The 21,445-nt window shown below is 46.0% G+C and overlaps 1 protein-coding gene and 1 non-coding gene across 2 annotated transcripts in view; one reads left to right on the plus strand and one right to left on the minus strand.

Annotated features, from left to right (window-relative positions):
• The window catches only part of LOC148143086 (uncharacterized), a 260,306-nt gene that overhangs the window by 107,838 nt on the left and 131,023 nt on the right, over positions 1-21,445 (plus strand). The gene's annotated exons all lie outside the window — the stretch shown is intronic.
• Positions 7,787-7,858, minus strand: trnae-uuc (transfer RNA glutamic acid (anticodon UUC)). Its single transcript has one exon. It is a non-coding gene; the product is annotated as a tRNA-Glu (tRNA).

Raw genomic sequence — 21,445 nt, forward strand, 5'->3', positions numbered from 1 at the left:
CTCATGCTTATACTCCATCACACACACACACACACACACAAACACACACAGTACCCAGCATGCACACGCACACACACGCTCTCTCTCATGCATGCGCTCACATATCGAAGTCTTTGGGGTGAATCTGCGTTTGCAGGATTATATATTTGGAAATAGAACCAGTCTCACTCAAGATTAGGATACAGATAGACCCTACCCTCACAGCGTTCATGCATTGTCTGACCTGAGGTGTCACCTCCTTTTATAGAACCTAAAGTTACCTGGAGAATGTGACATTTAAAAAGTTCTGGGATTTACAGATTAATGAACCGAAATCTACAACCCGTTTTAAAAGATGAAAGGCTCAACAGCAATCTAGGTTTCTTCAATATAACATTTATGTTACATGACACTATAATCTTTTCTTATATATTTTGTGTCTTACGATCCTCCTCCACAACTTGCAGAAGAGAGCACCGATCCAAAGGAAAGCAGCTTGAGGCGACATTGAACAACAGCAGAGGATGGTTTCGATCCATCGACCTCTGGGTTATGGGCCCAGCACGCTCCCGCTGCGCCACTCTGCTGCTGCACGCGCTGTGCCTTCCACAGAACACTTCAGGTTTCCGTCTGGCACGCGGCAGGCACGTTCGAGCCTGATGTCAAAGACCTCCACTGCTGTCGTGTAATATGCCGTTTCGCAGACGTATGGAGGCTGTGTAAATATAAACTTATTTCTAAATTCCCACATTCTGTTGGTCGAACTGTGATTTCACACTGAATCACAACATGTGTCACAGCGCAGACGGAGGCCATGCGGCCCACCTTCGCTCTGCTGGTTCTACACTTAAGTAAACGTGTGTCTCTATTCGTTTCATTCTCTCGCCTTCTCAGCGTAAATCTGCACATCTGAACGTGACCACCGAATTCCCTTTTGTGTCCACTGAATCTTCCTCTTTGTCAATGACAGACAGGGACTTACTGACCCTAACCAGTCCCTGTACGTAAACGTTCTTCCTAATGTCACTTTTACTTCTTTTCCTCGTGACTTTAAAATTCTGCCGAATCGTTGTGGATCCTTTCAGGTGTGGGAGCATTTTCACAACATTATTTCCTGTTTCTAGGTCCCTCATGACTTGGAAAAGTTCGGTTCTCCGAGGAGAGCTGTTCCAATTTTCCAATCTCCCTTGATTGTTGACATTCCTCAAACACCGCACCACTCACGTCAACTTGTTGAACACCATCTCCAACTATTTCACTTCCCTGTTTTCTGCCTCATTCGTACTCCAGACAGCCCAACCTCGTTTCACGAAGGCGTTTTTTGAGAAACTTAATCAGGCAGTTTTGCACAAGTCAAGTTAAAAAACGCGGGCTCGGCCGGGACCTCTCGCAACTCGGCACTGGAAAGGACCCTAAGCGAGAATCATACGCCTAGACCAACGAACCAGAGAGCCAGCACACAGCGAACCGCCCACACCGCTTGCGCGACCTGAGACTTGCTCAGTATAAAATACATTTGAGATTGCTCTGAGAATTGCAAGCGGCAAAGAGTTTCCCGAACAGCTGCTTCTCATTCAGTCTCCCTGCTGCTGTTTGTCCCGTCCCCGGGAACCGGGCTCTCTCCACTGGCAGATAATTCAACCATTTTGCTTCGAAACTTTTCTCTGACACCCGAGTGGCCAGTGACAAGCATTGCCCTCCTCAACATAGGGTACAGAGAACAGGAGAAGACCACGCAAACCTCCACGAGTGTATCAACTCGACTGTGCACATTGGGCCAGTATATCACTGGGAAATATTTATGTCCAAGCTATTTTCGGCAGCAGATGAGAAGGCGAGGTGCAGAACAGAGCGCTGTTATACCGGAAAGCTGCTAAAGACGACATTGAGTGAATAGGAGAGAATGCTTTCTCAGCTGGGTTATGGTCCCAACACGCACCCGTTGTGCCAGGGGTTCCACCTCGGTTCCACTCTTGCTTCACTCGCAACACCCCACACCCACCTCCCATAGTGCCAAGGCACTTTCCCCTGCAACCGCCGAATGTGTAACACCTGCCCATTTACCTGCTCCCTCCTGAATATCCAAGGGCTCAAACATACCTGCCAGTTGAAGCAGCACTTTTGCCACAACCTAGTCCACTGCATTCACTGCTCACAGTGTCATTTCCCCAATGTAGAATGAAGCATAAACTGGGTGACTGCTTCGGAGAACATCCCGGTTCTGCCCGCAGGAAAAAGGCCCTGGCCTTGCGGTTGCCTGCCACTTTAACACATCACCCTGTTCCCTGGCCAACATCTCTGTCTCAGGCTTGCAGCAGTGTTCTCGCTCCAGATGAAAGAACAACACCTCATTTTCCACTTGGAGACCTTACAGCCCTCCGGTCTTCAATATCGAGTTCCATAACTTTAGGACCTGAACTCCCCCATGTCCTTGACCCCTGCCACACAAACGACTCCTTGTTATCACCTCGTCTGCTATGACACACTACGTATTGTTAGCCGCTAACAGTCTCCATTAACAGTTATTCGCCTCTCACGCGGATCGTTATTCACTCCTACGTCCTTCCTATTGTTCTCTCTCTGAGCTGGCGGCAAACACAGCAATGTACATCGGAGACTCTGAGCCAGCTGAAACTTGCTCAGTGTGAAGTACATTCCACATTGCTGCAAGAATTGCAAGCAGCAAAGCGTTTCCAGAACATCTGCTTGTCATTCTGTCCCCGGGGCAGAATGCCCACTTTGTCTCATTCCCAGGAACTGGACTACCTCCACTGGTGGATAATTAAACCATTTCATTTCTACTTGCACGTTGTTTTGGGGGATGGGACGGGGTGTAGGGCGGGGGGCGGGTAGAGTCCATTCGCTCTTCTGCTCTCTCTATCTCTGAAACCCTTGGGGTGAGAGGTCTCAGTTACGTTAATGCGGGGAACATGAACAACTTTGATTGTGAACTTTCTCCAAGGGTCTGTTATCGGAGAGATAGAAAGATGCTGTGCTGGCAGGACAGAAAGAAATGGACACCGAGGACTCTTCACCCACGTAAATTCACATTGTTGTGCAGCCTTCTTGGTGTTCAGAAATCGTCTTCATGCAGCAATCTTATGGAAAGTCTATTGCAAAGTGGGCATCGCTTTCTTTGCTGCGACCGCGCAGCAGTTAACATCTGAGCCCCAAGTGTCCCAGATGAAGAGAATCCGAGTGAAACCTTCACTCACTGAGAGTCATCCCCACGGCTCTGAGCTGAGGGACTGCAGGCAGTCCAACACGGAAGGGACGGTTAAAAATGAACCAGTTTTGCCCCCTCAGCCTCTCTGTCCCCGAGACAGGCAGTGGAATGGCATAAACACGTAGCATCATTCTCGCGCAGACAGAAGCCGTTCAGCCCATCGAATCCACGGCGACTGTCTGTCACTTGTCTCTCTCTCTGAGGTTATTCACAATCGGTGGTATCCGTCCTAATAGTAGGGGACTATGTCTGAGTCGTGATGCGGTTTCTGACATGCTTGTCATTCTCGTCTGGACCAGGGTGGTGAATTACTGCAAGGAATGGACGAAACCGCAAGGCATGTGTTTCACCTTTACCAGCTGATTGGCATCGCAGAGAACTGGGTTTGCGATTCAGTTCAGAGGAAACAGACGAAGTACAAAATACCACTGAGACCTCTAAAATCATGCCACTTGAATTGAGTGGATTTGGTGAGTGCATCGATATGCGACATTTGGACACTCGGAAATTAGACGCAAAGGCAGCTTGCAGAAGAGAGCACCGATCCAAAGGAAAACAGCTCGAGGTGACATTAAACAATAGCAGAAGATGCTTTCGATCCACCGACCTCTGGGTCATGGGCCCAGCACGCTCCCGCTGCGCCACTCTGCTGCTGCATGCGCCGCCCCTTCCACAGAACACTTCAGGTTTTCGTCTGGCACGCGGCAGGCACGTTCGAGCCTGATGTCAAAGACCTCCACTGCTGCCGTGTAATATGCTGTTTCGCGGACATATGGAGGCTGTGTAAATATAAACTTATTTCTAAATTCCCACATTCTGTTGGTCGAACTGTGATTTCACACTGAATCACAACATGTGTCACAGCGCAGACGGAGGCCATGCGGCCCACCTTCGCTCTGCTGGTTCTTCACTTAAGTAAACGTGTGTCTCTATTCGTTTCATTCTCTCGCCTTCTCAGCGTAAATCTGCACATCTGAACGTGACCACCGAATTCCCTTTTGTGTCTATTGAATCTTCCTCTTTGTCAATGAGGACAGGGACTTACTGACCCTACCACTCCCTGTACGAAAACGTTCTTCCTAATGTCACTTTTACTTCTTTTCATTGTGACTTTAAAATTCTGCCGAATTTTTGAGGTAGAGGTAAACAGCCAAAGATAATCACCGTCACTGCTTTCCTTCCATCGATCCAACTTTGTGAAACAGTATCTTTCACTGGCAAATAAAACACCTTTGTCCTCAGGTGCCTGCCTCATTTCGACCACGACTTCATGCCCCTCACTGTTCTCGTCTCATTTCCAAACACTTGGCTCATATCCTCAAAAGCAGCTCTGCGGATATCTGCTTGTTCCACCCTGACAGGCAGTGGGTTGCAGATTCCCGACCAGTCCCAATGTGATTGAAATATTTCAACCCCTCCACTGGTTTGCATCTTTAAAAAAGCCGTGGAACAATCTCCCTTTCCTTTTGACGACAGTTCTCAACTGTAGTCGGCAGGGTTCACACCTGCGTGGGGAACCCGCAATGGATTTCATGTCCATCGCATTCACCTCTCAGCCCACCAATACAGAACCACACTGACAGCTTCATTTCCCAGGTCTCTCTGCCTGTGGAGCTGAGAAAGAGTGAATCATTGCAGAGTTTGTTTGAATCCAATCATTTCACAGGTTTCGAAAGGGTTAAATATCTGCACATGGCGAGTCTGAAAGATGAAATGGACGTTCAGTTAAAAAGAAATACAGAAATTGCAGGAGCAACTCAGCATGTCAAGCAGCATCTGTAGAAAGAGAATCAGAGACAACATTTCAGAACTTTTTTTTTCCTCATCCAGGTACAGCCAAACCTACTGAGTTGCTCCAGCAGTTTCGCTTTCTGTCTCGGACTGTCAGCATCCGCATTCCTTTACGTCAGAAATTCAATCAATTCAGAAACCCCTTTGTGCTTCCTCAGTGGAAAAGATTTCCGTTTGGGAAACATTTTCCTGACACCATTAAAACGCGCAACTTTGCGGTCAAGAAAGCGGTTGGAGGGTGAACAACAAACACGCCGGCCCTGCGTAGTCTCGAACCATGAACAGTGCGTTTACGAGCCGAACGCGCTGACCAATTGCGCCACAGAGACAGGTCCGAGCATCACTCGCACAGTCTCGTTGAGGAAGCTACTATTCAATTCATAATTCAACCTGCCCCGCCCAGAATTACCATTGTCTTCTATCAGTTCAAACACAGCGAATACTGCAGAAAGCCAACGGGTCGAGCTGCATCTGTGGAAAGGTAAACAGAGCCGACGTTTTGCGTGTGTTACGGTTTTTGTTCAGAACTCAGTGTTTTGCCTCTTCCCGAAGTTGGTCCAGGTCTGTGTCTCAATTGGCAAACACATGGCAAGTGCAGTGCCGCAATGTGAAGTTATCGCCTTGGCTGTTTTAAAAAAAAAAGCAGTGCATTGTTTAAATGGTGATATATTGGAATGTGGAGAAAGTGAGGACTAGAGGTGAAAGTCGAAAAATGTGGCACTGGAAAAGCAGAACAGGTCAGGTAGCATCTGAGGAGCAGGACAGTGAACGTTTCGGACACAAGCCCTTCATCAGGAATGATGTATGGATGTACAAAGGGGTCTCAGAGTCCCTCCACACCAGTCAATGCCAGTTGTCGGGCAGATGCAGCAGGCAATGAGCGAGGCAAGTGGTATATTACGAAGAGGAATTCAGTTCAGAAGTGGGGTCATTAAACATATTCAAGGCTAAATTCATCTGAGTTTTGAACAACAAAGAAGTGGATGGTTATGGGGTGGAGGTAAGAAAATGGTTTTAAGACCAGTACAGGTCGGTCACAGAGTGTGACAGCACTGAACAGACCCTTCATCCAACTCGTCCATGCTGAGTATGTTCTCAAACTAAACTCGTCCCACCTACCAGTGTTTGGCCCATAAACCTTCGAACCTTTCATATTCATGTACTTATCCAAATGTCTTTTAAACGTTGTAACTGTACGTGTATAAAATCATGAGGGGTATGGATAGGATAAATAGACAAAGTCTTTTCCCAGGGGTGGGGGAGACCAGAACGAGAGGGCATGGGTTTATCGTTGGAGGGGAAAGATACAAAAGAGATCTAAGGGGCAACGTTTTCACGCAGAGGATTGTACGTTTATTGAATGAACTGCCAGAGGAAGTGGTGAAGTCTAGTACGATTACAACATTTAAAAGGCATTTGGTTAGGTATATGAATAGGAAGGGTTTGGAGGGATATGGGGCCGTGTGCTGTCAGGTGGGACGAGATTGGGTTGGGATAGTTGGTCGGCATGGACAAGTTGGACCAAACAGTCTGTTTCTGTGCTGTACATCTCTGTGACTCTATGACTTCTTCTGGACGTTCATTCTGCACTCAGACCACTCTCTTAAAAACGATCCTTGTTCTGTCTTTATAAAATCTTTCTCTACTCACCTCAAAATATTTGCTCCCTGATCCTGAAACCCCCAGCTGAGGGAAAGGACACCTGTTGTTCACCTCATCCGTATCCCTCATGATTTTATAATCCTCTATATGCAGTGTGTAGTGGCTCATTGAAATAATGTCCTGATGCAGCTTCGTTTGTGGGTGTTGGGATGATTGCTTCGGTGGTTAAGCACTTGGTTTACGTGTGTTGTTTTTCTGTAGACGCTAGTGTGAAGTTCCCTATTGACTGTTCGCTCTACTGTGACATCTAAGAATGGCACTTTGTTGTTGTTCACCTCTTCTTCAAACCAGGAGCCCCCCTCAGGCCATAGTCTCACTACTTGGAACACCAATATACAGACTAGTCAAAGGCCTCCACTGAAGACTAAAACACCAAGTCGAAGATTCACGCCACTCCATTTACTCCATCCAAGAATTCCTGAACACCAAAGACACTAAGTTAGAAGAGGATGGAATAATGATGTCCTTTGACATAACAGCCCTGTTCACATCCATTAACATCAACGTGGCCAAAGAAAACTGAAGACACTACTCGAAGAACCAAAGACACAAATACAGCACCAACTTCATCAGCAAAGATAGCACTATCCACCTCGTGGAACTGTGCCTTACCACGCACTTCATATTCAGTAACAAGCCTCAAACAAATCAACGAAACACCCATGAAACCACCAGTATCAGGATTCCTAGCAGAAGCAATAATGCAGAGTCTCAAACCAACAGCCCTTCCAACGAACCAACCCAAACTTTGTTGTCCTCCACCGTGATGACACTTTTGTGATCAAAAAATGAAGTAAATTAGAGGAAACCTACAACACCATCAACAATATCCTTACTGGCATAAAATTCACAAAAGAGGAGAACAACAACAAAGTGCCATTTCGAGATGTCACAGTAGAGCGAACAGTCAATGGTAAATTCAAAACAGCGTCTACAGGAAAACAACGCACACGAACCAAGTACTTAGCTACAGATGCAATGATCCCTACACATACAAACAAGCGTGAATCAGGACACTATTTCAACGAGGCAATACACACTGCAGTAGCCAGTAACGACGGAGACCAATAAGGAACTGTACAGCGCATTTAAGGAGAATGAGTAGGCAAAAGATCCACTGAGAAATACTTCCCTGACCGGGAATCGAACCCGGGCCGCAGCGGTGAAAGCGCCGAATCCTAACCACTAGACCACCAAGGAGACAGCAGTGCTCCCTCACAGCTCTAATGTAAATTGCTTCCCTGCCCGGAAATCGAACCTGGGCCACGATCGTGAGAAGGCTTCCACCAATGTTATTGCTTGTATCCATTGCTCCCGATGCGGTCTCCTCTACATTGGGGAGACTGGAGACTCCTCGCAGAGTCAAGTCACAGCGCTTGAGGGAACATCTCGCCTCAAGTGACTGACTGTGTGGAGTTTGCACGTTCTCCCCGTGTCTGCGTGGGTTTCCTCCGGGTGCTCCGGTTTCCTCCCACAGTCCAAAAGATGTGCAGGGTCAGGTGAATTGGCCATGCTAAATTGCCCGTAGTGTTAGGTAAGGGGTAAATGTAGGGGTATGGGTGGGTTTCGCTTCGGCGGGTCGGTGTGGACTTGTTGGGCCGAAGGGCCTGTTTCCACACTGTAATCTAATCTAATGTAATCTAATCTAATCTAATCTCCAGGACACCCGCACCAATCAACCCCATCACCCTCTCAACTCTCTCTCCCACTCTGCCGAGGACATGCAGGTCCTGGGCCTCCTCCATCGCCGCTCACTCCCCACCCGATGCCTGAAGGAAGAACGCCCCATCTTTCACCTCGGATAAATTCAACCCCAGGACATCAATGTGGACTTCACCAGTTCCCTCATTTCCCCTCCCCCCACCTTACCTCAGTTCTAACCTTCCAGCTCAGCGCTGTCCTCATGACCTGTCCTACCTGCCAATCCCCTTCTCAACTGTCCGCTCCACCCTCCTCTCTGACCTGTCACCTCCATCCCCACCCCCATTCACCTATTGTACTCTTTGCTACCTTCGGACCAGCCCCCCCCCCCCCCCCCCCCCCAATTTATCTCGTCATCCCTGGAAGCGTCCTGCCTCCATTCCTGAGGAAGGGCTTTTGCCCGAAACGTCGGTTTTCCTGCTCCTCGGAAGCTGTCTGACCTGCTGTGCTTTTCCAGCACCACTCTGATCAAACCTTTGGTTTCCAGCATCTGCAGTCCTCACTTTTGCCTACCCAATAAACCCAGTGTGACGATTTCACATCAACAAACTGACACTAGCAGACACAACGTCTGCAGAAACCCTAGCCACATTACTTTACATTAAAGACATCTGTGAAATGATGTCCAGACAACTCAACTCTCTCAGCATTAAACAACAGATAGTGAACCTTAAATACAAACAACCCGCGAACGAATGTTATTTACAAAATACCACACAAGGAAATTTATACATGAACTCTGCCGCACAGTTCTCTGTGGCAAGAAATGCTGGGATGAGATAAGGAAGATTTTTTTCAGCCAAAACGAATCGGCACTAACTGGACAGCCATTTAAAATCAACGCTGTCAGGCCAGGATGGAAGATTGGAAGGGACAATTAGTTTTCTTATTTCCTGAAGATTTACAAAGCTGAGACTGGGTTTTGGTGTTTGTTCCCTTTCCACTCCCAGAAGCCGCAGTGGTTGGGGCGGTGAGTTGGAAAAAGTGAAATGTGCCCGTGAGCAGCGTGTGGGGCTCTTTCAGCTTCCCCTCCTCTGACAGCGCTGTGACGTGACTCTGATGTTCTCAGGGACACTTCCTGACGCGAGACAGTGAAAAGAGTCTCGTTCCTGCAGATCAGGAATTCAAACCGTATGCCGGCTTCAGGACAATGAGAAAGATTAATTGGGGTGTGTGAAGAAGCTGTAAGCTGCATTTCAAACAGGTCGGTGGAGTCAGATGCGTCATCCATTGCGCCCCGGCCCTGTGCGGACCTGACGCCACCATGCTGCAGAGTTCTGACGTTATACGGACATGGGCAGCAATGGGAACATTCACAAGGTGAACAGCCAAAGATAATCACCGTCACTGCTTCCCTTCCATTGTACCAAATTTGTGAAGCAGTATCTTTCACTGGCAAATAAAACACCTTTGTCCTCAGGTGCCTGCCTCATTTCGACCACGACTTCACGCCCCTCACTGTTCTCGTCTCATTTCCAAACACTTGGCTCATATCCTCAAAAGCAGCTCTGTGGGTATCTGCTTGTCCCACCCTGACAGGCAGTGGGTTGCAGATTCCCGACCAGTCCCAATGTGATTGAAATATTTCAACCCCTCCACTGATTTGCATCTTTAAAAAAACCGTGGAGCAATCTCCCTTTCTTTTTGACGACAGTTCTCAACTGCAGTCGGCAGGGTTCACACCTGCGTGGGGAACCCGCAATGGATTTCATGTCCATCGCATTCACCACTCAGCCCACCAATACAGAACCACACTGACAGCTTCATTTCCCAGGTCTCTCTGCCTGTGGAGCTGAGAAAGAGTGAATCATTGCAGAGTTTATTTGAATCCAATCACTTCACAGGTTTCGAAAGGGTTAAATATCTGCAAATGGCGATTCTGGGTGTTTCATCCCGAAAGATGAAATGGGCGTTCAGTTAAAAACAAAACCAGAAATTGCAGGAGCAACTCAGCAGGTCAGGCAGCATCTGTAGAAAGAGAATCAGAGACAACATTTCAGAACTTTTTTTTCCTCATCCAGGTACTGAGTTGCTCCAGCAGTTTCGCTTTCTGTCTCGGACTGTAAGCATCCGCAGTCCTTTACGTTAGAACATCTATCAATTCAGAAACCCCTTTGTGCTTCCTCAGTGGAAAAGATTTCCGTTTGGGAAACATTTTCCAGACACCATTAAAAACGCGCATCTTTGCGGCCAAGAAAGCGGTTGGAGCGTGAACAACAAACGCGCCGTCTCGGGGTGGTCTCCAACCACCAACCTTCCGGTTAACAGCCGAACGCGCTGACCAGTTGCGCCACAGAGACAGGCCCGACCCTTCCTGCACAGTCTCCTTGAGGAAGTTACTATTCAATTCATAATTCAACCTGCCCCGCACAGAAGTGCCATTGTCAAAGCACTGATAACATGGTAGTCTGGTGTCAGCTCGATTTCAGGTCCTGAATTCTCTGTCCTCTGGTCCCCCTGTTCCCACAGAGTAAAATGTTGTCTGTTCTCAGCTCTACTCGATTTCTGCTGAATCTTTGACCCCCTTTTACACCTTCTGGAGCAATAAAATATTCTGAGCCTCCAGGAAATGACACCTTATTTTTTCCCCCTCCTGATTTTAAAAATCTCTATAAAGTTATCTGTCAACTTGCTAGGCTTCGTTGGAAAAATGTCCCAGCTTCTTCTTAACTCAAACCCTCCATTCCCAGCAGCACGCTGGTAAAGTAGGGAATAGGGATTTGTATCAAATCACATAAATGTACTGTCTGAAAAAATCTGGCTGTGTTCTTGCCTGAGATATTGAGAGTCCCTGGTGTAAGTAATTACGAATGCAATTATTTTGGTCACAGAATTGAACAATCATTTTGCAACAAAGGGGTCTACTCTGATAAGGAGATAGCGGTCATTTCTAGGGTAACTGAACAGTTTGTAGATCAGGGAGATGAAGTTCCAGACACTTGGGAAAGGCAAGAAATGACTGTGATAAATAAGACAAAGAACTGTGGATGCTGGAAAACTGAAACAAAAACTGACAACACTGGAAAAACTCAGCAGGACTGGAAGCATATGTGGAGAAAAAGCAGAGTTAAGGTTTCCAGTCCAACAACTCCTCTTCAGGATTCTGAAATAGTGTGTGAGAACCTCTTAAGACTACTGCTCCGCTTTAAGACAATAATACACAGGAGCAGGATGAGGCCATTTGGCCCATCGAGTCTACTCCACCAGTCGATCATGGCTGATATATTTCTCCATCCCATTCTGCTGCCTTCTCCTCATAACCCTTGACCCCTTACTAATCAAGAACCTATCTCTGTCTTAAATGCCCTCAATGACTTGGCATCCTCAACCCTTCTCCTAGTGGAAACATCATCTCCACATCCACACTATCCGGTCATAGAGTGGCACAGCGCTGCCTGACCCACTGTGATCTTCAGCATTTGTTGTTTTCAGGAAGGATTCCAGCATCTACAACAACGCGCTTCTAAATTTTGTACCCTGTTGGTTAGCTCTCCCTGGATCCCGTGAGATTTAACCTGACTCAACAATCCACTGTGTGGTACAAATAACAAAGTTCCCAGGCCCCACCTCCTTTTGCACACGTAAGTAGCACAATCAGTGGTGAGCACTGCTGCGTTACCGCACCAAGCACCAGCGTTCGATTCCAGCCTTGGGGCGACTGTCTGTGTGGAGTTTGCACATTCTCCCTGCCGTGTCTGCGTGGGTTTCCTCCGGCTGCTCTGGTTTCCTCCCAAAGTCTAACGATGTGCGGTTTCGGGAGAAGTGACCATACTAAATGGGCCCAGAGTGTGCAGTAAGTGTAGTGTAGTGTAGTGTAATGGGATAGGGGAAATTGTATGCATGGGTTACACTTTGGATGGTCTGCGTGGACTTGTTTGGCTGAATGGCGTGTTTCCACATTGTAGGAATTCTACGTGGCATTCCCCCAACTCCAGAGTCTCAGCACTCTTGGCTTTTCCCATGGACAGTGTGGGGGAGGGAAACAATGTTTTACACGGGAGGGAGGTTCAGCGAGTGTGAAGCTAAAAGTACACGCAGTGCATTACTTGAGCTGTTTTCCCCGGTATACCAGAGGCTGAGGGGTGACCTTACAGACGTTTATAGAGTCATGCGAGGTATGGATAGGTTGAATAGACAAAGTCATTTCCCAGGGATGGGAGAAGTCCAGAACAGGAGGGTAGTATGTTTGGCGTGAGGGAGACAAGTGTAAGGCATGATCTGCCGGAGGAAGTAGTGGATGTAGGTCCAATTATAGCATTTAAAAGGCGTCTGGATGGATATATGAATAGGAAGAGTTCAGAGGGATATGGGCCAAGTGCTGGTAAATGAGACGAGATTAATTTAGGCTATCTGGTCGGCACGGATGAGTTGGACTGAAGGACCTGTTTTTGTGCTGTGTATCTCTATGACTCTGGCTTGTCCGTAATGTTTGCCATGCCTGTATGTTCAGTTTCTGTCTGGTGCCGGTGCCAATGCCTTGATATCTCATTTCCTCCACCTCCCCAGATGTTAACCATTCCGTGTCTGGTTGTTTCTCAAGAAGCTGCATTGAAGGTTCATCCTGAATTGGTACTTTTTTTGCTTCCCAAAATCAGACTTACTCACTCCTACATATCGTGAAAGATACTAACTTTCAGGTGGATGTATCCAAAATTCAGAGGTGTCTGTCTTGATGTTTTCACTTTTCGGTCTCTGTAAGATCCTGAATCTGTACCATCGGGAGAATTAGTTTGAGCGGAGTGAGAATAGAGGGGTGAGAGGGGGTGGGATGGTGCTTTCAATTTTGTGGAAAAAGAAAAGAATGTTCTGCGTAAAGTAGAATTGCTTGTTTGGAATTTCTAACCTGGACTGACAGTGATGATTTTTGTAATCTCTTTTTACAGATTATTTGAAGATCTGAAGACGGAAGTTTCAATATCAATAGCTGAAGGGCTTTGCCTGAAATATTGACTCGACTGCTCCTCGGATGCTGCCTGATCTGTTGTGATTTTCCAGCATTGCACTTTGACTCTGACTCTCCAGCATTTGCTGTCCTCAATTTCACGTCAATGTCTGACAGTCACTGAATCCATCGGGACTATAACAATTTTCGACCATGATTCTGTGAGAAGGAACCAAGCGTTTTAGTTCCTGTTTCAGTACGTTTTCAGCATCAGTGAGACTGGAAGAGAGACCCTACTGTTGCAGCACTTTGGTTGTGGAGCCAGTAAATGTTATACAGACTGGGAAGAGGAATTCACGGCAGAGAGGTACTGGACACGCGTTTGTGTGCAGGTGAAGCTTCGGTCATGGAGAAACCTAAGGAATCCCGTCCCGTGGAGAAACCGTGGAAGTGTGGCGACTGTGGGAAAGGCTTCCGTTTCCCATCTGACCTGGAGACTCATGGGCGCAGTCACACCGGGGAGAGACTGTTCTCCTGCTCTGAGTGCGGAAAGGGCTTCAGCAATTCCACCCGCCTGCTGAGCCATCAGCGGGTCCACATTAGGGAGAGACCCTTCAGCTTCCCTGAGTGCGGGAAGACCTTCAGCATTTCCTCTGTCCTGCAGAGGTACCAGCGGGTCACACAAGCGAGAGGCCATTCTCCTGCCCCGAATGCGGGAAGGCCTTCAGCTATTCCTCCGTCCTGCTGACCCACTGCCGGGTCCACATATTGGAGAAGCCCTTCAGCTGCTCCAAGTGCGGGAAGGCCTTCAACGATACCTCTGCCCTGCTGAGGCACCAGCGGGTCCACACCGGGGAGAGCCCGTTCTCCTGCCTCAAGAGGGAAGGGCTTTACCCAGGCATCCCACCTTCGGATCCATACGGGAGAGAGGCCCTTCCCCTGCCCAGAGTGCGGGCAGGCCTTCAGCAATTCCTCCCACCTGCTGAGGCAAAGGCGGGGCCATACCGGGGAGAGGCCGTTCACCTGCCCCGAGTGCAGGCGGAGGTTCTCATCATTCTGCACCTTGCAGAAGCACCAGTGGGCACACCAGTGCTCCCAACAATCTGATTCTGCTGGTGAAACTGCTGTGGGTCACTGCGAGGACTGAACCCCTGCCCATTCTGACAGTGCTTAGAACGGGAGAGTCGGTCGGATTTTTTTGTTTTATGCCGTCGTGCTCCCCCACCCCCGCAACTTTGCTTCCAGTGGGCACTGATGCTCGTTGAGACCAGGAGCTGTTCTCTCTAGTGTTTTCTGTCCAGTTAAAAAATTATTGGTTCTGTCTGGGAACGAGCCCCAGTCTGTAAGAAATAGCTGAATACTTCAGGGTGTCCATTCACATTCAGCAGTGACTTTGAAATTAAATTTACGGTTATGTGCCTGTGAACAACTCATCATCGAAGAATTGCCCAACGGCTTGGCAATCCATTGTTGGGAATTGATTGCTTCAATTGATAATTTTAAAAATTCTCTTCCTTAACTTACCCCTTAATTTTGTGTCTATGGGATGGTGGAGGACTTGATCATAAGGCTTAAATCATCGCTATTAACTGGATTATCTTGTTTAACTTTGCCCTAGTAAATTTGCGGTATTCATAATTGTTTGTTCTTGTTTAAATTATAATTCTGGTGTGCAAGATCTGTTCATCAAGTGTGGCCCTCTTGATGAAACTGCTGTGGGTCACTCCCAGGACTGAGCCCCTGTGCATTCTGACAGTGTGTGTGCAGTGGGAGAGTCATTGGGCTTTTTTGTTTTATGCCCTTGCCCCGCCCTGTCCCGCCGCCAACTTTGCTTCCATTGGGCGTTGCTGCTTGTTGAGCCCAGGAGCTGTTCTCTCGAGATTCTACTGTCCATTTAAAGAATTGTTGGCACTTTCTGGGAATGAGTCCCAGCCTGTAAGAAATAGCTGAATACTTTGGGGTGTCTATTCACATTCAACAGTGACTTTTAAATTGGATTTACAGTTACGTGTCTGTGAAACACTCATAGTCCAAGTCTTGCACAAAGGCTTGGCAATACATTGTTGGAAACTGTTTGTTTGAATTGGTAAGTTTTTAAAAAAATTTCTTTCTTAATTTGCCGCTGGAATTTCTGTTTCTGAGATGATGGGGGACTTGATCAAAGGGTTTAATTCATTGCTATTAATTAGATTATCTACTTAACTTTGGCCGAGAAAAGTTGCCGTATTTATAATTGTTGGATTTTGTTTAAATTATAATGTTGATGTGCAAGATCTGTTCTTCATCGAGTCTGGTTAGAAACAGTTGAGAAATTGAGGGACATTGCATGTTTTAATTTCACTGTGTTGTGAATCTGGTGAGAGTGACATTCATTTGTATTTGGTTGCTTACCCTTAGTTGTAATGTCTTTCAGCCCAACTATTCACTATAGGAGTGAGTTCCACAGTCTCACCACACTCTGAGGTTTTTCATGAAATCTTTAGTACAGAATTGGAAGGGAAAGTGTTGACGAGGGCAGAATATAGGGTCTTAAATGCAAAAGCCAGGAAGTCATTCGACAAAGTAAAACCATGACAATGTAGGGACAAATAAGGAACTTTGACAGCAATGAAGAGGTCACACGTCAGATTTCAAGATAATGGTCGTGACAAAAAGAAAAAGTACTCTGCCAATATTGGATATTGTAATTAAGCAAGTTTCGAGATGCTGCAGTTGGTTGAATATGATGACGTAAGCGATGAAATAACCAAAACCACGAATGTAATTTGATGCCGGTAACCATAAAGCAAGAGTATACTGTTGCTTGATATAGGTCAATTGCGTGCAAGTAGGCCATTCAGCCCATCGAGTCAACATTGACTGACCGTCCCACCCAAAACCAGTTCGTTACTCTATCTCTGTAACACTGCATCTCCCATGGTCAATCTACAGTCACCTGCACATCCTTTGGACTGTGGGAGGAGGCCAGAGCACCAGAAGAAACCAACGCAGACACAAGGGGAGAATGTGCAAACTCCTCACAAAGGGTGGGTTCAAACTCAGATCACTGATGCCGTGAGGCAGCAGTGCTACCCACCGTGCCACCACCACATGCTGCTTTCTAAAGAAGTGAATTTCAAAGACTTGGGAACACTTGAGAGAAAAACAAAACTCTCCTATCTTAAATGAGAGGCTAGTCTCTGGCTAGAAATGAGTGGACATTACATTTACATTCAGTCCTCTCCAGATGTTATACAGCTTCATCAGATCATCTGTTTCTTCTAAACGCAAATTGATACAAGCCCAGCCTGACATCTCCTTGTCCCCGATTATAAGTTGAGTAAATCAGCGACCCTCGACCTCACTGGCATGACACAGGATGCCCTCAATCCAAGTTGACCTTAATTGTCTAACCTCTTGACGCCCACGCCACCATGTGGTCAGCCGCAACTCAGCCCTGAACCAGAGCAGAGGAACTGAATAGACAGCAGTGAGGTGGACATTGCATTCCCGGAGAATATTGTTCAAGTGAGAAAGTTGTTCAGCTCACATTCAGATCATTGCAGGGATCATATCTCCTCTCATTTAAATATCTTAGATCCCAATAACGGTCTAGTTTTGTTGTACATTGTGTGTGTTTTACCTGATTTTCTGTTGCTGTCATTCCCATTAGGGTGTGTGAATTCAGTACCAGATAATAGGCTCAGTTCTGAATTATCCTTGAGGATTGGTGTAGAACGTACTAAGTGTCAGTCATAATGGAAGAAGCTGTACTGTTTATTTAACCCTTTGCTGTCATTGTCCAGGGACTGAATGAATGGGGAAGTGTAGAGGGAGTTTTACTCTGTATCTAACCCAATGCTGTCTCTGTCTTGACAGTGTTTGTTGGGGACAGTGTTGAGGTAGCCTCACTTTCAATTTAAGAGTAGAGGAAGCTTTATTCTGATTGTAATCCCATGCTGTCCTTTTCCTGGGAGTGTGAGATGGCATCTGTAATTAAAGTGAATGCAGACTTGCTGTGGGAGTGGACGGTACTTCTACCTGAGCACACCCATCTTTGAGATTGCTGTGCTGATCAAGATACTCTCAGACACCTTCATTCACTTTTCCAACCAACCACAGGGTGGTTAAGGATGGTATAAATGCAAGCATTGCCAGCGATGCCCACACACCATGCATGAATAAATACTTTTTGTTTAAAAGTTACATTCACGTTTCAAACCCTCTAATGTATGATTACTTACATGGAGAATTCCTGTCAGTTTGGAATATCATTTTAAAACATAGGAATGTGTCAACCATGTAGAAATATAACAAGAACAACAAATGGAGAAGTTAACAGGTAATCAGCAGGACCAGAATGCTGAGTCAGTCTGACCTCCATGGCTGAGAGAGTGCTCCCAGATGTTGAAGTTACACCAGTGCCTTTTACTCTTGCAGCTTGCCAAAAGTTTGTCCCCGATGTAAGATCATTCAATGACCCGAAGAACTAACTGTTTTTATCTCCATAGCTGCTGCCAGACTTGCTGAGTAATTCCAGCCCTTCTGCTTTATTCTTTTATCGGATTTGAGCTTCCCTAAGTCAGTGTAATGAAGAACTGCAATGCTGGAGATCTGAAACACAAAAATGCACCAATTGCTGGAGAAACTCAATAGGACTGGAAGCACAAGTGGAGAGAGAAGCAGAGTTAGCATTTCAAGTGCTGTGACCCTTCTTCACAACTGTTCTGGGCGCATGCCAGGATATTGACTCTGTTTCTTTCTCTCTCTCTCCACCGGTGTTGCCAGACTGGCTGAGTTTCTCCAGCACTTTCTGTTCTGACACTTTCACAAGGTTGATGTTTGTTATCCATCCCTAAGTGCAAGGTGTCTTGCTTATGCCAATTCAGAGGGCAATTTAAGAGTCAACCACATTGCTGTGTGTCTGGAGTCACATGTAAGCCAGACCAGGTAAGCATGGCAGTTTCCCTCCTGAAAGGACATTGGTGAACATGGGCTTTTATGACAATTGACGTCAGTGCCATCGATACCATACTGAGACTAATTTTGTGTTCCCCATTTTTGATTTGAATTATTCACATCTCACCTCTTGCTGTGGTGGGATTTGAACTCATGTTCCCTGGATTACTCATCCTGTGACATTATGTCCACACTGTTGTTTCCCATCTTTTGCTATTTTGTGTTTGCTCTTTACGTCTTTGTCCTCAGATGTTTGGGAAATTGAACCTGTTTAAAAGATTGCCCTAAACCTGCCCCTTTGACCAAGTCTTTGGTCACCTGTCCTAATCTGTGCTCCACTCTTGTGATTTTTAAAGGAATTCCCATTATGTTCACGTGAAGCACTTTGAGATAGTTCACTGTACCACAGGTATTATTTGAATGCAGCTTGTATCCCTATCTTAATATCTGAAAATAGAGGGTCATATTTTAAAAGTAGAAGACAAAAATGAGGATGATTTTTTTTCTTTCTCATGGTTGTGTGTCTTCCTCAAAAGGCAGTGAATTCAAAATCTTTAAGGCAGAGGTAGATAGGTTCTTGCTAACCAAGTGGGTGACAGATTGTCGGGGATGTGGAGGAATGTAGAGCTGAGGTTGTATTCAGATCAGCCATGATCTTATTTAATGTTGCAGCAAGCTCGTAGGGCCTAGTGGCCTACTCCCGCCCTTTGTATCAAGCAGTCTGTGTCTCCCCTCTTATAGCTATGAACTGGATAATTCCTTTCCAATATTGCGCCTTGCAGACAGTTAAGTGAACACCAGATGGTCTCCTATTGGGAGCAGGCATATTGTAGCAATTGCAATATTTCTTGTGTTAATTTTGTTGCTTCTTACTCAGTATTGCTGAGAATCATCTAAATAAAAATCAAAACACTTCTATAATTATCGCACCAATGGAAGTGTTGGTTTGGATGTAACATTATTGAATTAGCCATTCCCATCTTTTCCAGAATTCTATATTTAAAGCCCTCGAGTCTGGTTTCTACCCCTGAAACAGTTCTTCTCAAGATCATATTTGACATCCTTTGTAACGGTGACAGGGATGAACATTCCCTCGTCGACCTGCGGACAGCCTTGATCAGGGTTAATGACAGTACTGACCCTCTCCAACATCGCTGTATCCTCTGGGAGGGTCTGCTTTTAGCGTCTTCCGTTCTTATTTATTTAACCGTAGCTGCTGGTGTTGGCATCTATACTGATGACATCCAACTGTGTCTGAACACCACTTCTCTCCCGACTCCTCTGTCATTCATAATTTACCAATAATTTTATCTGAATGCCTGCCCAATTTCCAGCATTGGATAACCATAAACATTCCCTTAGTTAAATATTGTGAAGTGTGAAGCCATTGTTTTAGTCCCCAAGTTCGACCTGAGCACCCCCCGCCCCTCCCCCAACCCCAGTAACTCTGTTGACATCCTTCTTGTCACATTTAAAACTAGGATCGATAGATTCGTGATCAGTCGGGGGATGAACAGTTACAGGAAAAGGGCAGGAAAGTGGATGTGGGGAATGCCAGATCAGCCACGATCCTACTGAATGGAGGAGCAGGCTCAAGAGGCTGAATGGCGTATTGCTGTTCCTATTTCTTGTGGATCCCGAGCCCTGACCTCTGATACAGGACACTGACTTCAGTTTGTGCCATTACTGAGAGTGCTGATGTTCCCTTGTGTAATATCAACAACTTAGCAGCTGCTGAAACCTCTTGCTCCTTTGTTACCTCTGAACACAATATGCCAATGTGTTCAGGGGAGACGATGGCCACTTTATTGTCACCAGACCATTCACCCAGGTAATGTTCACGGGACTTGGGTTCAAAACCTGCCACGGCAGATGGTGGAATCTGAATTCAATATAAATCTGGAATTAAGAGTCAAATGATGAAATCGTTGTGGTTTGTTGTAAAAACTTATCTGGTTTCCTGCTGTCCAAACCTGGTCTGATCTACATTTGATTCAGATCCACTGTCAGCTGGTTGAATCTTCACTGCACTTTCAATCAAAACCTCCAGCCGGAGGTTCACTATAACCTCCCTACTTTTATATTCCATTGAAAGGCCAATCTCCCTTTTGCCTTCCCGATTACTCACTGAACTTGGATGAAGAGTTCATGTCATCCTCACCACCTGCATTCTAATCAACTGTCTCTGCTGCAGTCCTGGCAATAGTACATTCACTTTACTTATCCAAGTAATTCATATAAATATGGTAAATAATTTTGTGCCCCAGCACTGATCCCTGTGGAACGTTGCTAGTTATAAGTTGCGATCCTGAGCATGCCCCTTATCCCTCCTGTATCATTGGTTAGCCAATCATCTATCCATGCGATTAGACTGTTTCCAATGTCATGTGCATATCATTGGCTCTGCCAGCAAGTCTTCCCAAACTGTCCTTGAAAAAGTGGTGGTGAGCTGCCTCTTAAATTACTTCACAAATATGATGTGGTCTATAATAAAGGTTCAGGAGCGAGTTCCAGGATTTTGATCAAAAACATCGAAGCAATGCGTATATGTCACAGTTGGAATGTTGTGTTCACACTTATCTCCTCTTGCTGGTTGAAGTGATGGAGTGGAAGTTGCTCTTGAAGAGCCGCCACTCATATAATCAAGCCAGACAGATCAATTGTGGCCAGAGACACTGCCATTTTGACTTCTCATCAATCTACATTCTTTCCATCCAAGTTTTAGTCACATCAAACTGCCTCGCAATGCTGTATGGCCACAGTAAACTATAATAACGTGAAGATCGCTGGGATGATTTTCTACATCCGACTGCAATATAATCACAAATCATTGTTTCCAGTTTTGGTGGAACAAACGACATCGTATTGGTGGATAATTACAGTTAGTGCAAACATAGCTATCCATCGATATATAGTAATTCTGATCACTTCAATGGCCAAATTTCAATTCAGAAACCAAGTGCACTCGGCTGCTTGTAACACAGACAACATGACAAAATGGCTCATAGGAGGAGAAATGGGACATTCAAGAGGAGTGCTTTTGGTCACCTCCACAATTGTTAGAAAAACAGGTTGAAAGGATTCTTAAAAGGTGACTGAAGTAATAATGTGGCATAACACTTCAGACAGCGCAAAGTGGAAGATCACTTTCTAGTGGAAGAAAAAGACATATCTTATTTCTGAAAGAACTGGGAAACAGAAGAGGGAATGAAATCTGACTTGGGAGCTATTTCCTAATTGTTGAGAATGTTGTTTCATCACAGTCT

Source organism: Chiloscyllium plagiosum, unplaced genomic scaffold (assembly GCF_037043375.1).
Source record: "Chiloscyllium plagiosum isolate Xiang-an unplaced genomic scaffold, Cpla_swu_hap1 HiC_scaffold_27, whole genome shotgun sequence".
Lineage (NCBI taxonomy): Eukaryota > Metazoa > Chordata > Chondrichthyes > Orectolobiformes > Hemiscylliidae > Chiloscyllium > Chiloscyllium plagiosum.